Below are 21,204 nucleotides of genomic sequence, written 5' to 3'. Positions count from 1 at the left end.
AACCATCTAAATAGCACATTATCGGGTTATGGTTGACGTTCGGGTTTTGCCGGGTCACAAAAATAACATTTCAAACCTGAATCTACATAATTAAAATTTATTTTTACTAAAAATAAATATAAAACACTTGGGTCGAGTTGGGTACCTGCCAAAAAAATCCGATTCAGATCTAGTACCCGATAAAAATCATAACCCAAACCGACCCACATAATAGTTCAGGTCGGGTTTGGGTCGATTCCATTAGTATTCGAGATGGCACTTTTTATGCCCATACCCGGAAAATCCGGAGTTCGTGCCGACGCATTGACAGCCCTACATCAAGGGCCATACTTCTCTCTCTCTCTCTCTGACCGTTGTTTCTTCTTCTTCTTCTTCCCTCCTCTAGGGTTTTTCTTCCGACCCTGGAACTCCTTTGTTGATCTCGTAACATCTCGTATTTTCCAGGATATGACGTCGATTTCTGGTTTTGGTTGTGGAGACAGGATCGGAAGCTCGAATATCATTCGATTTCTCCGTGATACCACAGATTCGACTGAATATCTCTTGTATTTTGGTCCCAAATCTCTTGGCAAAGATGCTTGATCCCTATCCATTCAGCAATAGCATTTAGAGTTGATTAGGTCCGTAACTGTGGAGGCATTCCACATTTGTTGCTCAATGTTTTCTCGTTCATCCTTGCTGGGTTCTTCTCAACAATCTTGAAAGTTGCATTTATAACTATACTCTTTTGTCTGTGGTTTCAGTTTTTGTGTTTATGGATGGTTGCAATTGGGAGTTTAAAAATGTATGTTGTGCTTCGGTGATTCTCATTTCCTAAATGTGCAGTATTTCCTTACTCTTATGCAGCTCACAGACCAATAAATTTATAGTAGTCTCTAGGAGCCAGGCATGCTCCCTAATCCTGATCTTGTATCATTTCACAATGTCCTGATTTCAATTTTCTTGTATGATTGTTAAAAATTTATCTAAAAAGCCTCTGGCTTTGTTGTTTTGCTTGTAAATGAGTCCCATAGGCTCTCCTAACACTTGGAATTTAAAAAAAAAGGTCCAAAAAACTTATTTTGCTTTCTGCTCCACTGTAGGTCTGGGAAAAGAGACGCTCCACTCAGCGTGTGAAGAGCTTGTTCAAACTCATGAAATAGTCTCGGCAAGCTGAATACGAATAACAGGTGTTCTGCTTGGCTTGGCTCAGCTCATACATGCTCGTTAGGTTGTAATAAATATATTTTATATCACATTACATAGTGTAGAATATAAATAGTCGAAATGTTTGGCTTGCAAGCAATAGGTTGAGAATCCAGCTTTGGAACAGTGTTTTTTTGTTCTCTAAACGAGTCAGATTGAGCTTAGTTCAATAGGTTTAGAGTTCAAATTCTATTACTTTCAGCTTTGGAACAATGTACTTTTTTGTAAACAAGACAGTGCATGCTTCGCTGGCTTAGCTCGAGCGTCATGAGCTTGAGCTCAGCCTGACTTGTCACAAAAATTAGTGCAGCTTGAACTCCTCAAAGTTCAGTTTATTCAGCTCATTTACCAGCCCTAATCCAGTGACAGGGTTCAATGAAGAGATAGAGGAAAAGATCCTGTAACATTGTTAGTCCTTCCCAAGAGGATACTACATTTGGTTAACCATGATTGACTATGTGACAGGACGTGATTTTATCCTTACTCATCTGAGGACATATACTGAGAATTTTCTTTGACCTTTTTTCGAAGGTTGTTCCTTATGTTTTGTTTCTAGATATAGTCAGAATATGAATTTTGTGTTTCATTGTTCTTTATCAGAAGTATTGGAGTCATTAATACAAGTTATTGCCACCCTTTTCCTTTCTGTGCCTAACAGATTGGATGGTTTTCTTTAATTTTCAATTTTCTTTCCAAATCAAGGTATCTTTTTTCTCAACCTTCTATAATGTTTTGCAGAACTATAAATAACCAATTCTAAGTTTTCTCCTACTCATTTTTTCAAGCTTCACTCATCTTTCCTGAACTTTCTTTTAAGAAATTGCATGAATTGCTCATAGCCATTAAAGTGATGAATTGTGGCAGGTACTTCTGACAGGTTGCATTGACCAGATGATTCTCCTGGTGCAGCTACATTTTGTGGTTGTGCCGAGAATCTTGGTTAATTCTGAATGATTTAGCAACCAACTGCTATCTGATTATGCTTTCTGTTGCTCTGTCTTTTATTTATTGACTACATTTTCAAGTAATGGAATGTGCCAGGATTCGTTTTGGTTTTGCACAATCCACTGGCCATAGATAGTCGCACTACAATAATCTGAGCTTATCGAGTAGTTTCTATTTCTGTTACTGGGATTGTTGTTCATATATGTCTGTATGTTGACCATCATTAATGAGTTGTTTTATCAGTATCATTTAAAGCAGCCATTTTGATTATTTTTTGACTGGCAGAGAAGGTTTGTGGAGGTGGAACATGGTTTATATTCCTTTTGAGAGGAAAATTGTCATTCACATAGTGCTTGTACTGTGGACATTTTGATTACTGAGGAGCACATTTGAAGGTATGCCATTAATAAGATGGACAGCCCTTGGTGTGGATTGGTTTTAGGCGGATTTATTAGGGTTTGAAGTTGATCCACAACTTCCACTGCAGATTCATTGGTGGTAGTGATTTGAGGGTCTTAAACTCATGATTAAATTACAATACCAATCAGACTTAGCAACCAAGTTGTGTATCTTCCAAACCATATGCACTAGAACCAATGTCACGAATCTCAATTTCAGGAAATCTTGTGATAATTTAAAATTTATGTTTTTTGAAAAATATTGTGAAAATATCAGCATATATATAAAAAAATCTAAAACCATATAAAATAATATATTACACAAAAAAAATTTATCATGATAAAATCAAAATTCCAAAAATAAACAATATTATGAGAATATCATAGTTTTGTGGGATAAACTTTACTATTTTCAGAATACCACTGGTATTTGTCACATAGGGTACAACTGTACAAGGCTACAATAGACATGTTTTTGATAATGATGTCTTAGCCCGGGCTCACTACTACACATATGTTAGTCAGCTAATTTTAACCATAAACACTAAATCTGCCTCATAATCTTTCACAGTCACAGTAATATAAAGTGACGCTAGCAAGAACTGAAGAACACAATGGCAAATAGCTAAATAGTGCAGAAATTAGGCACTACATTGGAAACAGTTGCAAGGTTTTAAATAATGCTTCAACAGGCTCAACAACTGCATGCAAGAGAGCAAATAACACTAGTTACCAACTACTGGAAAAGTGCCTAGGGAAACATCTTCACTTTGGTCATTGGCTAATGAATTTATGAGCAGATATGAAATATATATGTGATTGAATGAATTTATAAATAGGATGAGATATATATTTGTTGAATGAATGTATGAGCATGGTATCAAATTAGATGCTTATGTGTTTGAATGAATTTATGAGCAAGGTATGAAATATATATGTGATTGAATGAAATTATAAGCAGGATGAGATCTATATTTGTTGAATGAATGTATGAGCAGGGTATGGAATATATATGTGATTGAATAAAATTATTAGGAAAATGGGATATGCATTGTTGAATGAGTGTTTAAGCAAGGTACGAAATTACATGCCTATGTATTTGAATGAATTTATGAGAAGGGTATGAAATATATATGTGATTGATTATAAGCAGGATGAAATATATATTTGCCGAATGAATGTATGAGTATGAAATTACTTGCCTATGTGTTTGAATGAAATTATAAGCAGAATGAGATATATAATATAGCTGTCCAACCCATAATATATGTGTTCAAGTTGTCTGCAATAATGAATCAAACACGGGACAGAAGGACAGTAGCGTTCTAGAGCTGTCGATGAAAACACTGGGCAAGAACACCACTTTAACTGTCCTGGATAGCACAGGACATAACATGGACAGCCAGCAGTGTACTTGTTGGGTTGTCCATGAATCAAAGGCCCCCAACACTTTCAAAGGCCTGACTTGATTATCTATGTAGAGCATGAGTGTACAGTGGCGAGAGCTCAAATAGAAATGTTGCAGAATCATGTTTAGTGTCATCTTAGCCTCGATTAGAGCAAATGACTGACCAAGGCAGATCGTGGGACACCAACTAGATGTGCAGAAGATGCTTAGGGCATATTTAGATGCAAATCAAGAAATTTCATCTTCTAAATTTCTGTATTTTGGGTTTCTAAAATTTTAGTTTTTTAAGGTTCAGAAATTAGTATTGTTTGAATGCACTTATCTAAAAAAAAAATACCAACGGGGGCTCCACTTGTATGGTAGGTAGGAGCAGCTAGAGCACGTCTCCTTGCGTTGTGACGTTGCAGGTTCAAAACCCAATGGTATAGTTGTATAACTGGTAGGGGTCTGCCTAACCCCAGCTTCCCTTTCAAAAAAATAAGTATCTAACAAAATATCTAAATTTTAAAAATTTCCCCTTTTGTACTATAAAAAAGCCCGTTTTGGTGGTTCATTTGGAGCTGTGTGTGTGTGTGCATATCCTCGTTGGATCTAATGGGTCTAGACCCAGGTCTAACGCTGAGGTGTTCTCATGCTGGTTTTGTGTTTAGTTCAATATCTAATTGGACCTGGTTTAGTTGAACGGAATCTGGGTGGAGAGAGAGAGAGAGAGAGAGAGAGAGAGAGAGAGAGAGAGAGTTTAGTCAGGCATCATATCCTCATTTCAGATGGGTTCAAGCATCAACTCTGAATCTGGCGCATTATTTTTTGATATGGATGCATAATGTAAGATCCAAATAGTTATTTAGAAAATAGGACAGATTTCTGATCCATCAAATCAGTTCATTTCTAGTTTTGAATCCTATCTAAATCAGTGTTTTACCGTAGTTTTATGTTTGAATTTGAACCAAATTCAATCCGTTCACTGTTTTACATGTAACAGAATCCAGTATCGCTACTTATTTTTTGGATTCCTAATCAGCCCAACTTCATCAGATTTGTTTGGATCCACATTAGGATTTGAATTATTGCATGTGTGTGTGGATGGCAGTGGAATGGGGGGTGGGGCTCCACCTCTGCCCCTCTCAAAATTCTGCCCTCCATCCCCACACAGGTCTTTATTTTAACCTTCATCCCGGCTTTCATCCCTGTTTCATGTCGTCCATCCCCGGTCTAAACTGGGCGAAGTGGGGTAGGACCCTGTTTCTCTCCGGTCCATTGCCATTCCTAAAGGCATTTTAGTGCTTGGGAAAGCGCCATCCCCTCCTCCATCCTTGCACAGGTTTTGATTTTAACCTTCATCCCTGCTTCCATCCCCGTTTCATGTCTTCCATCCTCGGTCCAAACAGGGTGACACGGGGTGGGACCCTGTTGAGAGAGAGACTACCTAAGCCTATCCAAGTTGAGTCAGGTTGGTATCCTTGTTCTAGCTTGGATCTCTCTCCAAGTTGAGTCAGGTTGGTGTCCTTGTGCAAGCTTGGCACGTTAAAACATAGATCATTACAAACCAATTTCGAGTTGGACCCAAAGATGTCTCTTCTTGCCTTGCAGGTAAGTCTTGCCTTGCAGATAAGTCATGCCAGGTTTAAGACATGTTATTTATCCTAACGCTGAACAAAGTACTATGTGACCCTAAAAGAACTCCAAAGAAAGGCTGTCAAGTTGTATAATTTACTTAAGGTCTCGTGTGGCATAAGTCAACTATCAGCTTTTTTTTTTCTTGTCCTTTTTTTGTTTATTTAACATGGAGATACCACCGCTATGGTTTAGAGGAGACCGAGTCAAGAAATCATTTCCTTTATCTTTGTCAAGGGAATATATATGGTGAGTTGGTGCAAGTCCGTTGGATGGACCAGCAATTATTCTAAAGGGGAAGTTGGGGGGGGGGGGTGACAAGGGGTTTTTGCCGATTAGCATGAATCATAAGAGACTTTTCAACCTTCTGGAAGCTTCTAAGATGTCTCCGTGAGCAAAAGAGCTAACCCTTATAAAGCCTTCACCACCTGGGCCAAATCCTATGCCTGGTATTGTGAGCACTTGTGCATTCTCCAGGATCTCACTGAACACATCCCACGGCCTCCTCCCTGGGAAATGTACCCAAGCATAGGTTGAGTTCTTGCCCCCATACACGCTCAGACCGAGCGACTTTAACGCATCAACCAGTGTTTCTGCGTTCTCTTTGTAGTAGCTCACCACGCCTTGCACTGACTGGCGCAGCAATAATGCATCCCATTAGCCAAAATGAAAAGTTTTATCGTTTTTCATATATAGGGCAGGGACATTGAGCGGGGCTGGGCCACCTGACCTGTTGCTTGCCGAGGGTGGATCAGGTGAAATCACGCTGCGCATCGATAGTGTGCCTCCACGCCTGACTGCCCTCCATCTCTGGCTGCAGGCTGTCAGCTTTGGTGTGCAATGTGATTGCACCTGATCTTTTCTCGTTGCTTGCCCGCTTTGTTTTTATTCCACTGGATTCTTCTGCGTGCCAATTATTTCCTAACCCTAGGCATGATACCTGAGATGAGCATGTGTTTTAATGCCACGGTTTTCTGATTTGCATCTTGAGCTGTCATAGGACTTGCACCAAATTCATGTTTGTAGCAAACATGGGATCTCAAATCTTTGAGTCTTAGATTGAAAAATATCTCGGTTTCATGAATCGCTGGGGGAGGGGGGTTTGAGCCAAAGATACACGAATCTCTCTCTCTCTCATCAAATTGCTCAACAAAAACTCGATTCTAAGATGCACTTAGAAACCATACTGATCCTTGGATCTCAGACAATGCATCGTAGTGATTCACCAAGGCCATTGCATGATCTGAAGATTCAGGTCTGGGTAAATCTTACAAGACCCGACGTTTGCATGGCAACCACAAAAAGCTCTACCTATCAGCTGGACCCAGTAAGAGTAAAGGCCCATATGGACATGGTGGAGATCAGTGTTGGCAACGGGAAAATTCAATGAAGACTGACTATGACTCAAGGATGGCAAGAAAGCTGCAAATTGTATAGAAGGGTTTGATAGGATTTTAATTTGTAAAGCATCATAGGGAAATGTATTTATGCACGTGATCTTTCCTTGAAAATCCAGTTAGGTTTCCAGAACTATCCCAAGACCCAACATGACTTAAACCTAAAATTGAACATAGTTGGGACCGTTATTAGAGTTCTTTTGAAAAGTATTTTTCTAAATACCATTTTTTTCCAAGTTGTTTCCCTTAAAATAACTAGTTTTTGGCAGCACTCTAAGAAAGACAGAGTTTCATTTTTTTTTTTTAAGTTTACAGAGATTTATTGTAAAAGAAATTCTCGAACAGTGTTTTTGGGCGGTTAGGCTGGCCAGGTTGGGTTTGCCTGACACGATGAGAAACAGGTATGTTAATGTGAAGCTGACCTTGTAACCTTCAGGGGAAAGACAAGCACGCCCACCAGCTTGAGCAATGCTTGATGCACCATTGAAGCAGATACAAATGATTCTATTGAAGTCCTCTGCGATCGGAAAACCGATGCTCCTTGGGGACAGCCGTCCACCCAAGGCGGACTCCGGTAAAGCCGGCATACTTTGAGAAGGAAGAAATGTCAATGGCAACTTCTATTGCACCAGGAATTTCAAATATGGTTCTTGGACTGTCATCTGAGATATACATAGCATATGCTGAGTCATAGATTATAATGCCCTGGCAAATTCCACCAGGCTCTTCAACTGATATCTTGATGCTGCAACTCCAGTTGGATTGTTTGGAGAGCAAAAGAAAATAATGTCTGCTTGCGGGATTGAAGACAAATCATGGAAGAAATTGTTATCAGGAGTGCATTTCATGTATGTGATGTGCCCATATTTCCCAGCTTCCGTTTTGAATTTTCACCAGCCCGGCCCATAATAACGCTAGAATCTACATATGCCTGTTTGTACAAGAAGTGCACGTCAGGATTTTTGAAAAGCAAAAACGAGAGATAACTAGAGCTGAAACATAAGAAGTAGGGGTGTCAATGGGTCGGGCTTGACCCGGACCCAACCTATACCAAACCTTGTAGGGTCAGGGTTTGGTGATAAATAAGGTCCAATTAGAATCTGGGTCTGACCCGAACAGGTTTGATAATACATGGAACCGGATATGATTTGTGAAATTTCATAGCAAACCAGGGCCTCACCCAAGTTCCCACTATGATATGCAATTTTTCTATGTAAAAAAAGCAAACTATTATTTGCAGTTATGGTCAGACTCTCTGGTTCATGTAATCCTTATAGGGTCTGGGTATGGTTTCTCTTATGATGGGTCCGATTGGACTTGAATCCAGACACGCTACTATCATCTCAAATTAGGTTTGGATTGGGTTTCAGTTGGGTCTAAACCAAATCTGACCCATTGACACCCCCAGACAAGAGGACCTGTGAATTCTAATTGTTATCGGAAACCATTCTTAAGCCTTTTCCAAAAGTATTTATGTTTCATACACAAATTTCTATATGATATTGTGTATTTCATTTAAAAATGTTTCTGCATAAACATTACCGGAAACGTTGGATCTTGCACTGCAACGGTGATATCGGATCCCAAAAGAAGCTGAAAACCAAAAAAATGAATCATAGTAGGAGTAAAGGAATCAACCAAGTCTACAACTGAAATGGAACCAAATATTACATAAATTTATAAGTTTGTCAGAGGTAAAGAACAGTAAATTACTGATCTCTTTGGATACCTGAAATAGTGAAATGTCACATTGTGCACCATCTGATATAAAAATATTGGAATAGTTTATGCCTAGATCTTTGTATAAAACTTCTTCAATGGCCTTTCGCAAAGCCTGTTTCAAATGGATATACTAAGATTATTTACCATCAAGAAAGTTGTAAACCCAAAAAAAAGAGAGAATGTAATAAACTTAAGAAGCTGATCAAACAAATCTTAAAGAACAAAATATTTTAAATTGCTGCCAAACATTGGATAGATCAAAGGAGCTGAAGCATGAGACAGTTTCTTTTCTACATCACATTATAAGATATATTGAATGATTAATATGAGTATAAGAAAGACGCCTTGCTATTTTTTTGCAGCATAATCATATTTAAACACTAGGTCTCTGATCCTGAGGGTGGTTTCTCAGTGTAAATATTAAAAAAACAAAAAAAGGCTAATAATCAATCTAACAAATCTTGGGACCATGTCACTGATATAATGAGCTTGAGCCTGACATGACAAACTGTGGCTGAATCCATCCATCAGGCAGAGAACCTACTATAAAGGCCCAGACTGTCCTGATTGGCAGTGTAAAAACATGCTTATAAAGGCCCAGATTGTCCTGATTCGCGGTGTAAAAAAAAGCTTGTTTGAGACTCGCTGAATTTGAAGACCTTAGCTTCTTATGTAAATTATATTCATTAATATGCATCTTCACGTTCTCCAGAAATGCATTCCTTTGTTTGCACTACATAAGCTAAAAGATCTTATTCCAAAGAGATGCGTTCCTTGTGTTTGTATTATAATATGAAAATTTTATATGCTTTTACTGAGAAAAGTGAAACAAATCATATTTCTTCAGCTGTGATTACATGTCAAGCTATGGGAATTGATAAAATAGAAATTCTGTGACTAAGGGTATAGCAATCCTCTGTTCAAGCTGTGAGGATTACAGCTTCATGGGCGAGTGATCTCAAAATTTCTTGATTCATTCCATTTCCCTGCATCAAGTGGGCGCAAGTGGATATAATTGAAGCTTGTTTATGTGAGAACACCTGGTGGTGATGAATATTTAGGCAGCTGGATGAATATCAGGATGTGTAAAAATTGTTCTTTTCCAAAAACCTGATCCAGGTTGATATAAAGATGGACGAATTATTTGAGACTTTGGCTTATATTTCTGCGACAGAAAATTCACTCTTGTTGAACTAACTAGTGATAGCTTCAGATTATTTTACCTGACATATCAATTTCACAGCCATTTTCTGGTTGAATCGGTTAGAAAAGTCTTAAAATTAAAATCTTGGTGATTTTGTTTACTACCAAAAGTACCTTGGAAAAGTTTAGTCCCATATCTAAGAGTGAAAAGTTTTTCAAGAGGTTTAAATAGAGAGTTTATTATTTATTCTTTACTTTGGTAAGCCTTGAGTCTTTAGGTGATTTGCGAACGCTATGCGCGTGTGTGCGCAAGGGCGCTTGAGGCGCAATGTGGTTTGACTTTTCGGTTTTGAGATTTCTGGCCGTTTGAAATGTTTTAATAGCATTTATATTGAGTTTATGACGCTTTGTGGCTGTTGGACGGTTTTGAAGGCCTTTGGTTGACAGTCAAAGGTGGGTGATCGTTCAAGGACCTTTTCGTCCTATTTTCAAACCGCCTGAATTATGGCCATTAATCTCATTTATCTCAAAACGTTTTGACCTGGCTAGTCTATAAATCTCTTCCTTTTTCGTCTTTTGGGTCATCAAAATTTCTGACTTTCCAGTCTTTTTCTTTCTTTCTTCCCGGTTTGGCTTGCAGAGTTCATGTGTGGGAGATGTCATCTGTTCTTGCGAAGCAGTGACTCTCTTGAGGTTCAAGCCTCGTTGTATCTTGAGAACTCAGTCGTAACAAAACCCTTTTTTGCATCTTCGAAATTCTCAAAGTGGGGTGATTGAAGTTCTAAAAATAGCGATCTTAAGAACGTGCCTCTAGGCTTGAGATCTCTTTTCTGAAATCCATTTTATCACAAGGTTGGAATAACAATTTTAGAACTTCATTATGGCCTCTGGTTCAACATCCAACTCCATCAATTTGCTTAGCCATGACCTTTAAAAACTAGATCAATTTGATGGGTCAAACTTTAAGCGGTGACAATAAAAGGTTTCTTTTTTGTTTTCCGAGTTGCATATTGACTATGTCCTCAAAAAGGCCTGTCCCACTGTCGCTGCTGGAGAAGTTGAGATAGAAGAACAAAAGAAAGAGCGAGAGAAGTGGCATACTGACAACTACCGATGCAAAAGGGCATATCCTGAACACTTTAGTCGATTCTCTCTTTGACTTATATTCTTCATTGGAGTTAGCTAGAGAGTTGTGGAATACTCTCGAGATAAAGTATAATGAAGAAGATGCTGGTAACAAAAGGTTTATCGTAGACCAGTATGTTAATTTTTCTATTGTTGATGATAAGCCTATACTTGCTCAAATTTATGAGATGCAAATACTGACCTATAAGATCAAAGGAGAAGATATGCATCTTGAAGATGACTTCAAAGTTGCTGTCATCATTGAGAAACTACCGGATTCCTGGAAAGAATATAGGAATAACCTAAAACATAAAAATGAGAAAATCACTTTAGATGGTCTTCTTAAGGACATCCAAATTGAGGAGGAGACTCGTCTTCGTGACAAAAAGAATTCGAGTACTAAAGAGGGTTATCCTAAAGTGGATTTTGTTAGTAACAAGGGTGGCAAAATCATGAAAACCCAGAAAATAAAAAAGAACTTCGTGAAAGGGAAAAAGACAACTGATAAAAAGAAAATTAGTTGCTATGTTTGTGGCAAGTTTGACCATTTTGCTAGAGAATGCAGAGAAAGGAAGATGACTGGTCCTAAGCCAAATGAGTCAGAGAAGAGGCTTGTTGCTATAATATCTGAGACCTTCATGGTGGCTGCAAATAAGGACTGGTACTTGGATAGTGGAAGCACTGTTCATGTGGTTTTAAATATATTTTTGCAACAAGACGAGCCTTATATATTTTTTCATCACCCTTCGAATCCCTCTTGGTTTTAAATATCCATTTACAACAAATAAGTTTCATACCTTTAGGTAATGGGACAAGATCTCATACGTCATTGTATTTCATGCATTTAAACTCTTCATGCATGGCATCAATCCACTTTTGAGAGTTAGAATTTTATATAACTTGATATAAGTTGATTGAATCATCTTCCTTTAAGCTAATGTCACTCTCATGTTCTTGGAGAAAAACAATATAATCATTTGTAATTGCCCTTCTCATCTCTCTAGTGAATTTCCTCAATGGCACTTGTTCTTGAGTTACTTGAGGTCTTTCTTGAAGTTGTTGAGTTTGTACTCCAAGAGTAAAAACTTGATTTTGTATAAGGAGATATTGAATATTGCCTTGTTCTAGATTTGTTTGAACAATGTCAGAAATTGAAATATGATAATTACCAATAATAATTATAGGAAGAGAATCAGATTCTTCTTCAACAATAATGTCTTTTACCTTATCACCTTCTCCAAACTCAGCATCCTCAAAGAAACAAGTATTTTTTGTCTCAAAAAAGAAATTATTCACAGGGTCATAAAATTTATAACCCCTAGATCTTTCAGAATATCCAACAAAATACCAGCTAACCGTTTTTTAGTCCAGTTTCTTTTCATGTGGCCTATATGTCCTTGCCTCAACTGGACATTTTCAAATATGAAAATATTTCATATTAGGCTTTTTGTCTGTCCACATTTCATATAGGGTTTTGGTTACTACTTTAGTTGGTACCATAGTGAAACATTTTTATTGGCAATTTCTTATTTTTTAAAAACTTACAAAAAAATCATAAATCTTGCATTTTTTATAAAATCTCAAAAATAAAAAAAATTAATTAAAAATACAATTTTTTTATAAGAAAATATTAATAAAAATTATTTAAAAATAAAATGCATGATTTTTTCGTGATAAATAGTCGTTTGAAATATAAATATCACATTTAAATCAAGGTATTTATGTTTTTTTCATAATTCTTTGTTTAGAAATGTGACCTAAGCTTTTGTGCCATAATAAATCAGAATTCTCATTGACTAATTTTTATTTTGTACCACGTGAACTTAAATGCAAGGTTTCATGATATGAGGCAACAATATTAAGTAAATATAGGTTATCAATCATAGATAAAGAACCAGTTCCAATAAGATTTGAATTAAGAAACAACTTAAACTGACTATTTTCAAATAAACAAGAATAGCCAAATTTGTCTAATGAGAAAATAGAAACCAAATTTTGTCTAAATGATGATACCGTATATGTTTCTTTCAAACCCAAATAACAACTAGTCTTTAATAATAACCTAAAAGTCCATATTGCCTCAACTTGAACTGATTTGCCATCGCCCACATAGATAAATCTTTTAGCAGTTTAGGCAACCCTGCATAAACACACTTATGTGAGTGATAGCACCAGAATCCATCCACCAAGTGTGTTTGGGTATAGAAGTTAAATTAACCTCAAAACAAACCAAAATAAGGATGATACTTTTCTTTTCACGTCAAACAAGATATTTGGTACAATCCTTTTTCATGTTACCCTTGCTCTTGCAAAAGAAACAATTGAACATTGCATCCTGATGTTTCTTTTGTTTCTTCTGCGTTGGAGTGTCCACTGCAGCTTCTTTATCATTTTTTCTTTTTTTAAATTTGTCTTTAGAGGTAACTGCCAAGTGAGCACTTTCTGTCTTTTCTTGTTTCATCTTTTCTTCTTCTTGTACACAATGTGAAATAAACTCATTTAGAGTCTGTTTATCCTTTTAGCAGTTATAATTGACCTTAAATTGACTATATTGTGCAAAAAGAGATATCATAACTAAATGCACGAGTAAGTCCTCAGACAACTCTAACTTTAGTGCCTTTAGTTTTGAAGTACAATGAAGCATTTTCATAATATACTCCCTTATGTTCCTTTTACCTTTATATCTTATTAAAACAAGAGTCGAAAAGAGAGTTCTTGTCTGAGCCTTTTCATTTTTAGCAAAACATTTTTCAATTTCCTCAAAGAACTTCTTGGCATTAACCTCTTAAGACATAGCACCCCTGAAGGTTTTCAGAATTATACATTTCATGATCATAAAACTTATGTGATTAGATTGATCCCACTTCTCATAGTTCCTTTTATCCTCAGTATAACTTCTATCTGTGAGAGCAGTGGGTTGATAATCTCGAAGTGTAAGATCCAAATCCATACACTCGAGAACAATCATAACGTTCTTTTTTTAGTTTTGTAGTTTGAGACAATGAAAATATAGATTGAATTGATATTTGCATATATTGTAGAAGCAGAAAAATTTACTGAATCAAGAATAAAATAAACTACAACAAGCTCAGAATTAATATACATATTCACATGCATTTACATTAATTAACATATTTAAACAATGGTGAACCCCATCATAAGATACCCAACACAACATTGATATTTAGTCTTTGAACAGAAATGTCAACTTGTAAGTGGTATTCTTATTATAGTAATCAAACATGAACAATTAATCCTGTCAAACAACAAGTCTTTATTTAGACCGACTCATTGTTCACGTGGAAAACTTGATAATCATCTCATATTTATTACTGAAAGTATATTTGAGCTCGACAAAATAGTAATCTTCCTTTGGGTCGATCACTATTCGCATAAATCTCAAATATACAAACATCTTAATATACCAAACAAGTCGATATTCACAAGAGAGATTACTTTCATAACATGTTGTTTTAATCAACTCATTTTAGAATATTAGACTCTTATTTTAAAAAAATACTATAGTTTAAATATAATATGTGTTTACATGCATATGAATAAAAAGAAAATAAAAAAATAAAGTCATAATCCAAATAGGGTTGAAAATATATCTGAAGTCAACCCTCTAAAGGGACCCAAAATGCATACTTAATGGCCTTTACCCAAAAAAAAATCTTAAAAAAAATGTCTCTTTTTTTTATAAGTCCATAGCACATGCAAAGGGGTCTGGTCCATCGGGTCAGGTCGAATCAGACCTGACCCGACGCAGGCCAGACCTGATCTGTGGGTCAAGTTAGACCTAACCCGGCGTGGGTCAAACCACACTTGACTCAGATCGGTCCTCGCAAACCAAATGAGGACTAAACCAGGATGGTCGCTAGACCTTGGTCACCCGGTGGTGGCTGGCGCAAATCGAAATCCCCATCCCATCGTCGTCGGACGTCGATCGACGTCCAATGAGGGTGATCAGTCGAGGGCCACCCGACACCTCCCATGGTCGAGTGAATCCAGAAGGGAAGGGCTGACTGGCCCCTCCTCCGTCCGGCAAGCCTCCGGTTGACCGAAAGCACAAAGAGAGGGCCAGATCGACCCTACCTTTGTCTGGGCGCATCCAAATGGCGCAAGGAGGGCCAACCCTTCTCCGCCTACGCCCTAATGCCAAATGGAAAAGGGGGGGAATCCGACCCTTATCGAACCCGATGAGAGATCGGGGAGGATCATATGGTCCTCCCCTTCTCCTTGTTTCCTGTGCAAGCACTCGACGGTGCCTGCGCAAAAGATTGGACATCATCTAACAAGCTACCCGATGTCGTCCAATGGCCTGCGGTCATCGAAGGGGTGCGCCAACCCCGCTGTTGGTCATCAGCCCCAACAAACCCCAAACTACACAATCGGTTGTGGCAGAAAATAATAATTTTTTTGTTTATTAACGACTTCTAATGCCGACAGTCAAAGGAAAAAATTGAATCTGATGAAATTTGATGACCCAATAAAAATACAATGGCAAAATTAAATATTTCAACGATTTAACAAGAACAAGAGGCTCTGATATTAATTATTGGAATCCGAATTAGGGAAATCATATTTCTTGATTCCTAAGTTTATTCATGCTAAATCATTAAAAAGATTAAAAATAAATAAATAAAACATAATGTGAAAGCGTATCCGAATTCATTGTTGTACTGGTAGATCTTGATGAGTTAAATCATCCAAAACCTCTATATGTGGCCTTTCCTTTTTCTCTAAACCTAATGAGAGAGGGATAATTTTTTTTCTTGATAAAGAGGCAAAAGAGAACAACCACTATATGTGGTTTTGGGGACCATAACCTAATTGTGATCACCCTATAGTCTTCTGTCTAATTTAGCCCATCATAAAATAAAAAATTTACATATGAAAGCACATGAGGTATCTACACATTATTAGAACCATACTTTATAAGATGTCATATGGTTCAACCATATAAGATCACTTTATATGAGCCTTCACTTTAAACAATTTATAATGGGTGATTAATTAAGTATATAAGCCCACATGAAATATCTAACACTTAAAAGTTTAATCATCATCATGGTTGTGTGTACCTTCTTTTATGACTATCATTATCATTTCATCTTTTTTTATGGCGGTGCCATAGATTAAGAACTCAAAACAGAGAAGGGGAGGAGGAGTGCGTGATTACTCAATGTTAGTGTCCAATTTAGTAATGAGTAGTGATAGACCAAGAAAACTAACGGCTAACCAAAGAGAGAGAGAGAGAGAGAGAGAGAGAGAGAGAGAGAGAGAGCAATTTAGTAATAAGTAATGATAGACCAAGAAAAACCAACAACCAACTGAAGAGAGAGAGAGAGAGATTCTGGTCCGAGACTGTTCATGAGGAGTGGTAATAATGATATAGAATAACCACATAATGACATTTAGGTCACACTTGATGGTTCGCAGGACGAAAAAGACATTGGATGCAGTGGATGCACGGAACATCGTCCACCGTGTTAATATATTTATGCTATTTTCATTTCACGCACCTCTATTACTAAAAGAAGAGGGACAGGGGAACAAGTTGCCTCTACGGGCGCATTGCTCTCTTGCCCGACACTCTCTATCTCTCGTGCAACTGCCAGAAGGGTGGAGGCGGAAGTGACGATGAACACCTCACCCCGACCACCACCTAAGCCCGATGACCCTCTCCACTTCATCATCATTTTCTCTCGGCGACCCTCGCTTGAAAATTGATCTGCTCTGAAAACCGCTCTGGGATGACCCAAAACCAGGCGCGGGTTAGTGGAGAGTCTGGAATTCCCGATCCCATGTTCAAGCCCTCCAAGAAGTAGACGACCGTCGTCTCGACCATATTTTCCAGCAATGATTCTGGCAGCTCCGACTCATAGTTCTTCTCTGGCTTGCTCTTCAGTGCCATGGCCTCCACGATGAACTCTCCGATGTTGGTGTTTCCTGCAATATCATACACAAAATGCATACTTGAAGACGCCATAGAGTGTGTGTGTGTGGGTGCTTTGTGTTCGGCGTTCTCCTCAGTCGGTCGACTCCCACGATGAGCCCAGGCCTTAGGTCGACGGTGAGCAGAACCCTTTACCACGTAAGCCTTATGTGGTATTTGGGCAGGCTAATTAATTGCTATGAATCTCTAATCATTTTCATGGTAGCCTACCCTTTATATAATGGGAGAAATAGGCAGTTACGTGAATGCAGTCTCTCCACATTCACGCAACTCCCACCCACTAACCCCACTACGTGGCCTACTAATGTGACCCACTAATGGTATCAAATCGGGCCACCCTGTGGGTTGGACCCAAACCCATTATGTCCAACATTCTCCCACTTGACCCATTGACACCAAAAAATGCACTAAATCGAGGTTTATACAGTTATCTCGATTTAATTCTTCATGTGGGTTCACATGCGACCCTTTATCACAAGGATGAATCATACGAGTCATGGAGATGAATGCTCCATTATGAAATGTCATATTCCCATGTATTACACTATAATTCACCTTCAATGCTTAAGCATGATGAAATTACCTTTATGAATAGGTTGGTCTCTTACCTATTTGATTGGTCTTTTAATATTGTTATTCTGCTATTCTCTCTAACTTATATGAGAGATCCTTTATGCAAAATCAATAATACACAAAGCCATAGAGAATCAAATTCATATACACAAATGTGATCACATAATGTATTATCATACATCAAAAGGAATAAAAAAACTCATCCCCTTTACATATTGGGAATACAATTCTGGTGCTAGCCCTTTAGTAAGGGGATCTATAGTCATTTCCTTCGTCTCAATTGTACTAATACATACCAGATGATTCTCAATCTTTTTTTTAACAATAAAATATTTTAACTCCATGTATCGATACGAGGTTGAGCTCTTGTTGTTATTTTGAAAAGGACATGGCTGCTTCATTATCACAAAAAAATTTTAGTGGTCTCTCAATAGAGTCCACAATACCAAGACCTATAATGAAGTTTCTTATCCAAATGGCCTAAGATAAAATCTCGTATAAAATCAATAAATTCTGTCCCAATGAATTTCAGAAATTCTTTTACTGTCCTGCAGTGAGAGATGACACTTCAATATTCTAAGTCACTCACGATTGCAAAAAGCAACATGCTAAGAATATTCAAATACTCCCACTTCTCATGGACATCATTTTAAGCGCTCCCACTTCTCATAGACAGCCTTTAGAATGACTGTTCTATTCTTTGTATGAGTGAAAAATAAATTGCTCTATACAAGATTTATATTGAAAAGGTAAATATGAGACCCTTATTATTTACCTTTTCTAAGACAAGCATAGTTGAGTCATTATCGTTTCACTTTGATGGAAATGACAATACTCGTAGTTGCTTCGTCTCTTCAATTATCAAGAAATTGACTTCAATTGGTGAAACTAACTGATCATGTAACCAGAGGCAATTCAGCACTATACCTTTGGGTATGAACATGCTTTATGGACTGAAATACACATCTACTACAATACCCTGTGTGAATTGGGAACACAACGACCTACCTTTAGATAGAAGCGATGTTTCATAAATTCACACACAATCATAATAATGAATCTTAATACAGTTTAAAGAATCCTTAATCAATACAATTCAGATCACTTTGGTGATAACATGAATCGGTCAATCAAGATATTTTATTAAAAACATATTCGTATTATGGAGTATGCCCATGCACATATTTTAATGCATGTATATTCAAAACAAAATATACTTTATATCATCAAAATACCAGTTCATACTTTAAGTTATATGTATAAATGAATTTTGATGATAAAATGTCATGAATTTAGTCATAATTCATGCTTAAAACCATTATGCACAACTTAACCAATATAAAACACATGAATTAACATGCATAAGTCATGCAATCTTTAGAATGAACACTTATAAAGCATGAAAAATAGCAAAAGCAAGCTCATATGGGTAAAACTCGGGGTCCTCAAGTTGAAATCGGTCTAAAAATATCCCGAACTGGTCTAAAACTGTCCCAAACCGGTCATTCAAGGGTCCAAACTGGTTTTGAATCTTATGAACCAATAGCAAATATGAACAAAAGTTCATAAACCCTATAACCATATACCAAAATCCCTGTATCTTCATATATTTATGAAAATAGGGTCTTAGCATCCCGAAACCGGTGCTGGAAGGAATCAGTCAAAAATGGCTCTGAACCGGTCCTAGAAAGGGTTGTATCGGTGTTTGATCCGGTTCAGTTTCAAATAGTGTTTAGACCCTGCAGAAGCATGGGTCCGATCCGGTTTGAAATGGACCTAGGTCTGACCCAATACGAACTGGACCCGGGTCTGACCCAGTCCAAATTGGACCTGGGTCTTGCCTGGATAAGATCCACACCCGGAACCATAATGGGTCACGGTCCGATCCAATAAAAAATGCGAGACCCGATCCACCCGAAATGGGATTGGATCGTGCCTGTTATCAGGTCATAAAGCACACCCGATCCGACTTTCAACATTAAAACAGAAAGCCGAGGGTTTCTGATTTACAAAACTGAGAAACCTTTCAGTTTCTCTCTATAGGTTTCATGGTGACCCATGTCGCCTGCCGGCGACACACGTCGCCGGCCTGCTCACGGAGAAACCCACATTGACCCCGATGGCTTCCGACGATGCAGCCCTCGACGATAGGTAAGTGAGCCATATTTACCCTTATTTATTTATCGCTGGAGTAGCCTGCCATTGTCAGTGACCTGCGTTGCCCCACCGACGACCCACATCGCCCCACAGTGACAGACACCAACGATGGCCTCATCGCGGTCAACAGTAGTCGACGATGGCGACCAGTAAGGGCAAAAGCCCCTTCGACATATGAGATGAGACGTCGGCGATGCTGCCAGGTAGCCAGCGGTGCCGGCAAGGCCGTCATCTTTCACGGACCTCTCACCTCTCTCGCGAAATGCCACCGGCCGAAAACCCCAGCTCAACAATTGAAGTAGCAAACATGGTTTTGAAAATGGATTTTTCAAAACTCTGGTTGCCGCACATCGTCAGACGAATGTCGGCTATCTGGCGAAAACAACTCCCCTCCTCCGGCGATGTACTGTGGCAACCCCGACGACGGACGGCCACCCTCCAACCCGACAACGTAGGGGTTCGTTCCTCCGTCATTTTTTTTAACAGGGGGTCGCTAGGACAACCGTCGCCATCGACGACCGGCAGGACAAGGCATCGATGATCAACGACAACCACTGTTTGCCCGCTGCCATTGAATGTGTGACTCCCCGTGAAGGGGTACACACAGATCCACAGGCAAACCTCTTTGAGCGGGAATACATATATGCCGACCCCGTTCAAATGCCTGTCGACACAGAGAAAAATGATAGTAGGCTTGAGTCTACGTTAGCAGGCTCGAGTCTGCGTCAATCACCGAAAGGGCTAACTCACACCCATACACAGCTAAATGCGTGGTACGTGAGCCCATAACCCAATGTTGGTGTTTCTTGCAATATCATACACATATAGCGTACCTGAAGACGCCATAGAGTGTACGTGCGGGTGCTTGGCGTTTGGCGTTCTCCTCAGCCGATCGACGCCCACGATGAGCCCAGGCCTTAGGTCGACGGCGAGCTTTATGTGATATTTGGGGTAGGCTAATTGCTATGAATCTCTCATCATGTTTCATGACAGCCTACCCCTTACGTCACGTAACTCCCACCCACTAACCCCATTATGTGGCCCACTAATGGTGTTAAATCGGGTCATTTTGTAGGTTGGACTCAAACCCATTATATCCAACATCTGACCGTACTCATTGTCGGCCATAACCCCGACTCCAAATCCACTGCGGTCCAGCTGCAACCATTGCTGGTTCCCTGGCCGAAATCCTCCGGTTTCATCCACCATGACCAGGAGGGTTTTCCCTCTACTCCTTGGCTCTTCGCCGAACTCTCTCCCACTCTTTCACTCTCGCTCGCTGGTTCACTGGCTCGCTTGCTCTTGGGGAGATGGGAATTTTACTTTTGTAGTCGTGATGTGTTAGCTTGATTTTGTTTGCCGAAATATTGAGGTTTTAATGGAGTGGTGTGTTGTATCGTAGGGTTTGGCTCTCATTTTTGGGGTTGTGTTGATTGATTCGGGTAATTGGTTGCGTTTCTCTAGGGTTACGGTTTCCAAAATCCCCGTTTTTTAACACCCCACCTTTCTTTTTTTTTTGCTGATGTCTATTCGAGCTCCGAGTTTGAGTTTTGCAGTTCAAATTTTTTTTTTGCATAA

The 21,204-nt window shown here is 38.6% G+C and overlaps 1 pseudogene; it reads right to left on the bottom strand.

The window, feature by feature from the left end:
* Nucleotides 1-5,895: 5,895 nt before the first annotated feature.
* On the bottom strand, nucleotides 5,896-16,639 carry LOC149846962 (putative LL-diaminopimelate aminotransferase, chloroplastic; annotated as a pseudogene).
* Between the last annotated feature and the right edge of the window lie 4,565 nt (nucleotides 16,640-21,204).

The sequence above is a fragment of the Nuphar pumila genome, chromosome 2 (assembly GCF_984573655.1).
Source record: "Nuphar pumila chromosome 2, dmNupPumi1.hap1.1, whole genome shotgun sequence".
In the NCBI taxonomy this organism is placed as follows: Eukaryota; Viridiplantae; Streptophyta; class Magnoliopsida; order Nymphaeales; family Nymphaeaceae; genus Nuphar; species Nuphar pumila.
This window is presented reverse-complemented; position numbering and strand designations above follow the sequence as displayed.